The sequence below is a fragment of the Cebus imitator genome, unplaced genomic scaffold (genome assembly GCF_001604975.1).
Source record: "Cebus imitator isolate Cc_AM_T3 unplaced genomic scaffold, Cebus_imitator-1.0 Scaffold404, whole genome shotgun sequence".
Taxonomy (NCBI): domain Eukaryota; kingdom Metazoa; phylum Chordata; class Mammalia; order Primates; family Cebidae; genus Cebus; species Cebus imitator.
The window spans coordinates 910,125-916,990 of NW_016107719.1; positions in this window are offsets into that span (position 1 = coordinate 910,125).

A 6,866-nucleotide genomic window follows, 5' to 3' on the forward strand; every position below is an offset into this window, starting at 1 on the left:
GGTGGCTTGCGCCTGTAATCCCAGCACTTTGGGAGACAGAGGCCGGCGGATCACCTGAGGTCAGGAGTTCGAGACCAGCCTGGCCAACATGGTGAAATCCTATCTCTGATAAAAATACAAAAATTAGTCGGGCGTGGTGGTGTGTGCCTGTAATCCCAGCTACTCGGGAGGCTGAGGCACGAGAATCACTGGAACCCACCAGGCAAGGGTTGCAGTGAGTCAAGATGGCACCATTGCACTCTAGCCTGGGCGACAGAGAGAGGCTCTGTCTCAAAAAACAAACAAAAAAAAGAAGTGTATAAACTAAAACATAACAGTGCACCATGACCCAAATCCATTTCTCAGAGAAAATCATCACTGATAACATGGAGTGTCCACACATGCACACACACTCACGGGCCACTTAACCGGCTTGGAGAACAGCCCCAGCCACTGTGCTGTGGTTGCTTTTTTTGAACCAATCTCTACCGCATCCTCATGCATTTATTGTTAAGAAGCCCAGCATCTCCCTCTTGAGGTCTCTTCCAGAATAGTCTAGGAACCCCAGGGGCTAGGAACCCCACTCTGTCCAAAGGAGGCCAGTCCTACTCTGCAAGACCTCGTGGTGCACTGCTTGGGCCCCAGCATTACAGTCCTCTCAGTTCGTTCCAGGAGCTCAGCTCCCTGAAAGGAAAATGATGCCAAGCTGGGCACAGTGGCTCATGCCTGTAATCCCAGCACTGTGGGGGGGCTGGGACAGGTGGATCGCTTGAGGTCAGGAGTTCAAGACCAGCCTGGCCAATATGGTGAAACCTCCTCTCTACCAAAAATACAAAAATTAGGCCAGGCACAGTGGCTCACGCCTGTAATCCCAGAACTTTGGGAGGCCAAGGTGGGAGGACCACTTGAGGCCAGGAGTTCAAGACTAGCCTGGGCAATATAGTGAGGCCCCCATCTCTATATTTAAAAATTATCTGAGCATAGTGACGCACACCTGTGGTCCCAGGTACTCAGGAGGCTGAGGCAGGAGGATCACTTGAGCCCAGGAATTCAAGGTTGCATGAGTCATGATCCATATTTCAGCCTTGGTGACAGAGTGAGACCCTCTGTCAAAAACAAATAAACTAAAAAAAGGCCAGGCACCATGGCTCACGCATGTAATCCCAGCACTTTCATAGGCCAAGGTGGGTGGATCACTTGAGGTCAGGAGTTCAAGACTAGCCTGGCCAATGTGGCAAAACCCCAACTCTACTTAAAATACAAAAATTAGCCAGGTATGGTGGTGGATGCCTATAATCCCAGCTACTTGGGAAATTGAGGCAGGAGGATCGCTTGAACGCAGGAAATGGAGGTTGCAGTGAGCTGAGACCATGCCACTGCACTCCAGCCTGGGCAACAAGAGCGAAACTCTGTCTCAAAAATAAATAAACAAATAAATAGATAAAGAGCATGGAATTAGACTGCTTTAGGTAAGTTCCTTCCTCACCCATCAAACAAGGTGATGACCATGATAACAACAGCAAAAGACCAAATATGTTCATACCTGTGGACAGATCACGTCTAGCACACTGTGGGCAGATAGTAACTGCTCAATAAATGGGAACTACTATTGTATATCTATATGTAGTTCTCTAATATCCTTATGTTATAAAAAATGAGACCCCCCCATATTTTTCTTAGCTTCCTTTTGTCAGGTAATATATCATAGACGTCTTCTGTGTCTGCACATGCAGCCTCCTCTTCTGTGTGACAGCCACATGGCCTTCCAAAGGATACCACCCATGCAGGAGGCTAAACTGTGTCTGTGGGGTCAAAACCCTCTGTCTGTGCCATGCTGATACCTTCTGTTGCTTTAAAACTTGGAAATGGCTGGGCACTGTGGTTCACACCTGTAATCCCAACACTTTGGGAGGCCAAGGTGGGAGGATCACTTGAGCCCAAGAGTTTGAGACCAACATGGATGACATGGTGAAACACTGTCTCTACAAAAAATACTCAAATTAGCCAGGTGTGGTGGCCTGTGCCTGTAGTCCCAGCTATTTGGGAGGCTGAGGTAAGAGGATCAACTTAGCCCTGGAGTTAAAGGATGCAGTAGCCATAATTGCACTCCAGCTGGGGCTCCAAGAGAAGACTCTATCTTTCCTTCCTTCTTTCTTTTTTTTCTTTTTTTGAGACAGAGTCTCTCCCTGTCCCCCAGGCTGGAGCGCAATGGCGCAATCTCAGTTCACTGCAACCTGTCTCCCGGGTTCAAGAGATTTTCCTGCCTCAGCCTCCCGAGTAGCTGGGATTATAGGCACACGATTACCAGCCAAGAACCCTGTCTTAAGAAACAAAAACAAGGCTGGGCGCAACTTTGGGAGGCTGCGGTGGGCAGATCATCTGAGGTCAGGAGTTCGACACCAACCTGGCCAACATGGTGAAACCTGGTCTCTGCTAAAAATACAAAAATTAGCCAGACATGGTGGCACACGCCTATAATCCCAGCTACTAGGGAGGCCAAGGCAGGAGAATCACTTGAACCCAGAAGGCAGAGGTTGCAGTGAGCCAAGATCGCGCCACTGCATTCCAGCCTGGCAACAGAGCAAGACTTCATCTCAAAAAAAAAAAAAAAAGAAAGAAACACAAAAAGAAAGTTGGAAATTAGTTCAGTTAGATCAGTTAAAGTTTAACTAATTAAAGTGTCACCTGAATTTTTATTTCTTTGTCTGGAAATGTGTGTTTGTCCTGTTCATTTGACTTCCAACCCACGTGGGATGGCGATTGTTTTCCTAACTTGGGAGAAGCAGGTGAGAGGTCAGCTTCCACAGGGTGAGGCTGTCAAGGAGGAGGGGGACCAGGACAGCCAGTGGCCAGGGCAGGACAGAAAGCCCGCTAGCTTTATTTATTTTTTGTTTTGTTTTGAGGCAGTCTTTCTGTGTCTCGCCCAGGCTGGAGTGCAGTGGCGCAATCACAGATCACTGCAGCTCCATCTCCCAGGTTCAAGGGATTCTCCTGTCTCAGCCTCCTGAGTACCTGGGATTACAGATCTGTGCCATCACACCCGGCTAATTTTGGATTTTTTTAGTGGAGACTGGGTTTCACCATGTTGGCCAGGCTGGTCTCAAACTCCTGACCTCACATGATCCGTCTGCCTTGGCCTCCCAAAGTGCTGGGATTACAGGCGTGAGCCACCGTGCCTGGCCTGTTTTGTTTTTTCTTTTTTTTTTTTTTAGACAGAGTCTCACTCAGTTGACCAGGCTGGAGTGCAGTGGTGCAATCTCAGCTCACTGCAACGTCTGCCTCCCAGGTTCAAGCAATTCTCCTGCCTCAGCTTCCAGAGTAGCTGGGGTTACAGGCGCCTGCCACCACACCAGGCTTGTTTTTGTATTTTTAGTAGAGACAGGGTTTCACCATATTGGCCAGGCTGGTCTCGAACTCCCGACCTCAAGTGATCTGCCTCCCAACATGTTGGGATTATAGGTGTGAGCCATGGTGCGTGGCTGTGGCCCGCCATCTTTGTTTCTGCTCCAGATGCCTGGGAGTCCTTCCGTTTTCTCCCTCACCCCCAGAGCCAACCCTTTAGCAAGGACTCATCCTCAGTATTTCTCACATCTGCCTCGTCCTTTCACCGACACGGCCACCACTTTAACTCAGAAATTGGATCACGGGGATGGCCCCTAATGGTTTCACTGCCTTCTTCTGCCCTTCCCTAGTCCATTGTCCATGGGGCAGGGGCACTTTGGAAAGGAGGTGGCGCTACCTGGTAATGCTAAATCTATGTATACTTCTAGCTCCCCTTTGCACCAGGACCTTTGAAGTAGGAAAGTCACAGCAACATTGTCTGCAAAGCAGGAAACTGGAAAAGGCCAGGCATACACAGCAGCTCATGCCTATAATCCCAGCACTCTGTGAGGCCAAGGCAGGTGGATCACTTGAGGCCAGGAGTTTGAGACCAGCCTGGGCAACATAGTGAGACCCCATCTCTATAAAAACAAAAGAAACGGCTTGGCGCCGCGGCTCACACCTGTAATCCCAGCACTTTGGGAGGCCGAGGCGGGTGGATCACGAGATCAGGAGTTCAAGAACAGCCTGGCCAACATGGTGAAACCCTAAAAATACAAAAATTAGCTGAATGTGGTGGCAGGAGCCTGTAATCCCAGCTACTTGGGAGGTTGAGGCAGGAGAATCACTTGAACCCAGGAAGTGGAGGTTGTAGTGAGAGGGGATCACGCCACTGCACTCCAGCCTGGGCGACAGCGAGACTCTGCCTCAAACAAACAAACAGAAGAGACTGGAAACAATTCAAACCTCCATCAAACATAGTGGATTCTTTTCCTGTTGCTGCTGTAACCAGTTACCCCAAACTCAGTGGATGAAACACACACACTTATCATGTTACAGAGCTGGAGGTCAGAAGTCCAAAATGAGTTTTACTGAATTAAAATCAACAAGTCAGCAGGTATGCATTCCTTCTGCAGGCTCTAAGGAAGGGTCTGGTTTTTGCTTTTTTTTCTGGCTTTCAGAAGCTGCCCGCTTTCCTGGGCTTATGGGTCCTTCCATCTTAAAGTCAGCAGTAGTGGGCAGGTCTTTCTCAGGACGCCATCTCTGGGGCTGACTCTTCTGCCTCCCTCTCTCCCATTTAAGGATCCTTGGCCAGGTGGTGGCTCACACCTGCAATCTCAGCATTTTGGGAGGCCAAGGCAGGTGGATCACCTGAGGTCGGGAGACCAGCCTGAGAAACCTGGAGAAACCAACATGGAGAAACCCCATCTCTACCAAAAGTACAAAATTAGCTGGGCGTGGTGGCACATGCCTGTAATCCCAGCTATTCAGGAGGCTGAGGCAGGAGAATTGCTTGAACCAGGGAGGAAGAGGTTGCGGTGAGCCAAGATTGCACGTTTGCACTCCAGCCTGGGCAACAAGAGTGAAACTCCATCTCAGAAAGAAAAGAAAAAGGATCTTTGTGATTCCATTGGGTCCAGCAGAGTAATCCAGGATCATCTCCCATCTCCAGGATGGGTAACGAGCAACCTTCTTTCTCTCTTGCCATTTTTTTCTTTTTTGGTCTTTTTATTGTTTTCCTTTTTGTGGAGAATGGGGTCTCGCTATATTGCCCAGGCAGGTCTCAAACTCCTGGGCTCAAGCTACCCTCTCACCTCTGCCTCCCTAAGACCTGGGATTTGCCCCGTCCATCTCACAGAGTAAATCTTGACTCAAAGTGTGGAAGTCAAAGCCCTTTGGAAGCGGGGGAGGCCCAGGCAGGTGCAGATTGTTTGCTTGTTGGTCTGGGTGTGAACAGAACAGACATGTGCTTGCCCCTCGGGGCTCAGTCTCTAGTGGGGAAGTTGGGCACTGCTGTCATTGTAAAGTGCAATTTTGTGAAAAGTGCTTAGAAGGAAAGGAACAGGGGCCCTGAGAGGGGGTTGCGGAGTCCTAATTAGGAAGGGGGAGTCGGACAGGTGGGATTGAGGGAAAGCAAAAGGAGAAAGCAGATGAGCTCTAAGTCTGCCTTTCTTCATGGTCCAGAGCACAGGCCCTCCTGCACAAACAACTCACAGTCTTCCTGCACTCAGCTATCCCCAGACCCTCAGCAGACAGAAAATCGCGAGTTAGCTCACTGCAGCCTTGAGTTATCAGTGCCACACAAAGCCCTCTCCAGCACGCGGCACGAGCACCGTCCTGCACCATCCCCAGCAAGGCTTTCTCTCCTTGCAAACAGCCCCTTCTCTGCTGTGCTGCCTGTTACAAACTTGCAAGCATTTTTTTTTCTTTTTTTTCTTTTTTGAGATGAGATCTCGCCATGTCGCCTGGGTTGGAGTGCAATGGTGCAATCTTGGCTCACTGCAACCTCTGCCTCCCAGACTCAAGTGATTCTCCTGCCTCAGTCTCCCGAGTAGCTGGGACTACAGGCATGTGGCACCACGCCTGGCTAATTTTTGTATTTTTAGTAGAGACAGAGTTTGCCTTGTTGGCCAGGCAGGTCTCCAACTCCTGACCTCAGGTGATCTGCCTGCCTTGGCCTCCCGAAGTGCTGGGGATTACAGGTGTGAGCCATTGCTCCAGGCTGCAACATATTTTCATACCTTCTCTAATAAATGTGCCTTTCTTTACCTACAATTATCTTGGTAAATTTTTCTTATTCCTGTGCTACTGGCCTCAGATAGCTGCTGCTCACCTGAGATAGGAGTGACAGAGGGTTGATTCATATAAAGTATAATGACCAAATTAGAAGAATTGAGATATCTATCACCTTAAACATTTATCTTTTCTGGTGGTGCGAGGTGGCTCACGCCTGTAATCCTAGCACTTTGGGAGGCCGAGGTGGGTGGATCACCTGAGGTCAGGAGTTCAAGACCAGCCTGGCCATCATGGTGAAACCGCATCTTAAAAAAAAAAAAAATTATTTTTTCTTTGTGCTGGGAACATGCGAATTATTCTCCTGTAGCTACTTTGAAGTATGCGGTGGGTTATGGTTAACTGCAGTCACCCCACTGACCTATGGAACATTCTGTCTTATTTCTTCTAGCTAACTGTATATTGTCCCTGTTGATCAGCTTCTCTTCTTCCTCCCCTCCTTGCTATCCTTCATGGCCTCTGGTAACCACCAATCTGCTCTCCATCTTCATGAGATCCACTTTTTTTTTTTTTTGAGAGGGAGTCTCGCTCTGTTGCCCAGGCTGGAGTGCAGTGGCACCATCTCAGCTCACTGCAACCTCCACCTCCCGGGTTCAAACGATTCTCCCTGCCTCAGCCTCCCATCTAGCTGGGATTATGGGTGCCTGCCACCATGCGCAGCACATTTTTTGTATTTTTATTAGAACTGGGGTTTCACCATGTTGGCCAGGCTGATCTGGAACTCCTGACTTTGGGTGATCCACCTGCCTCGACCTTCCAAAATGTTGAGATTA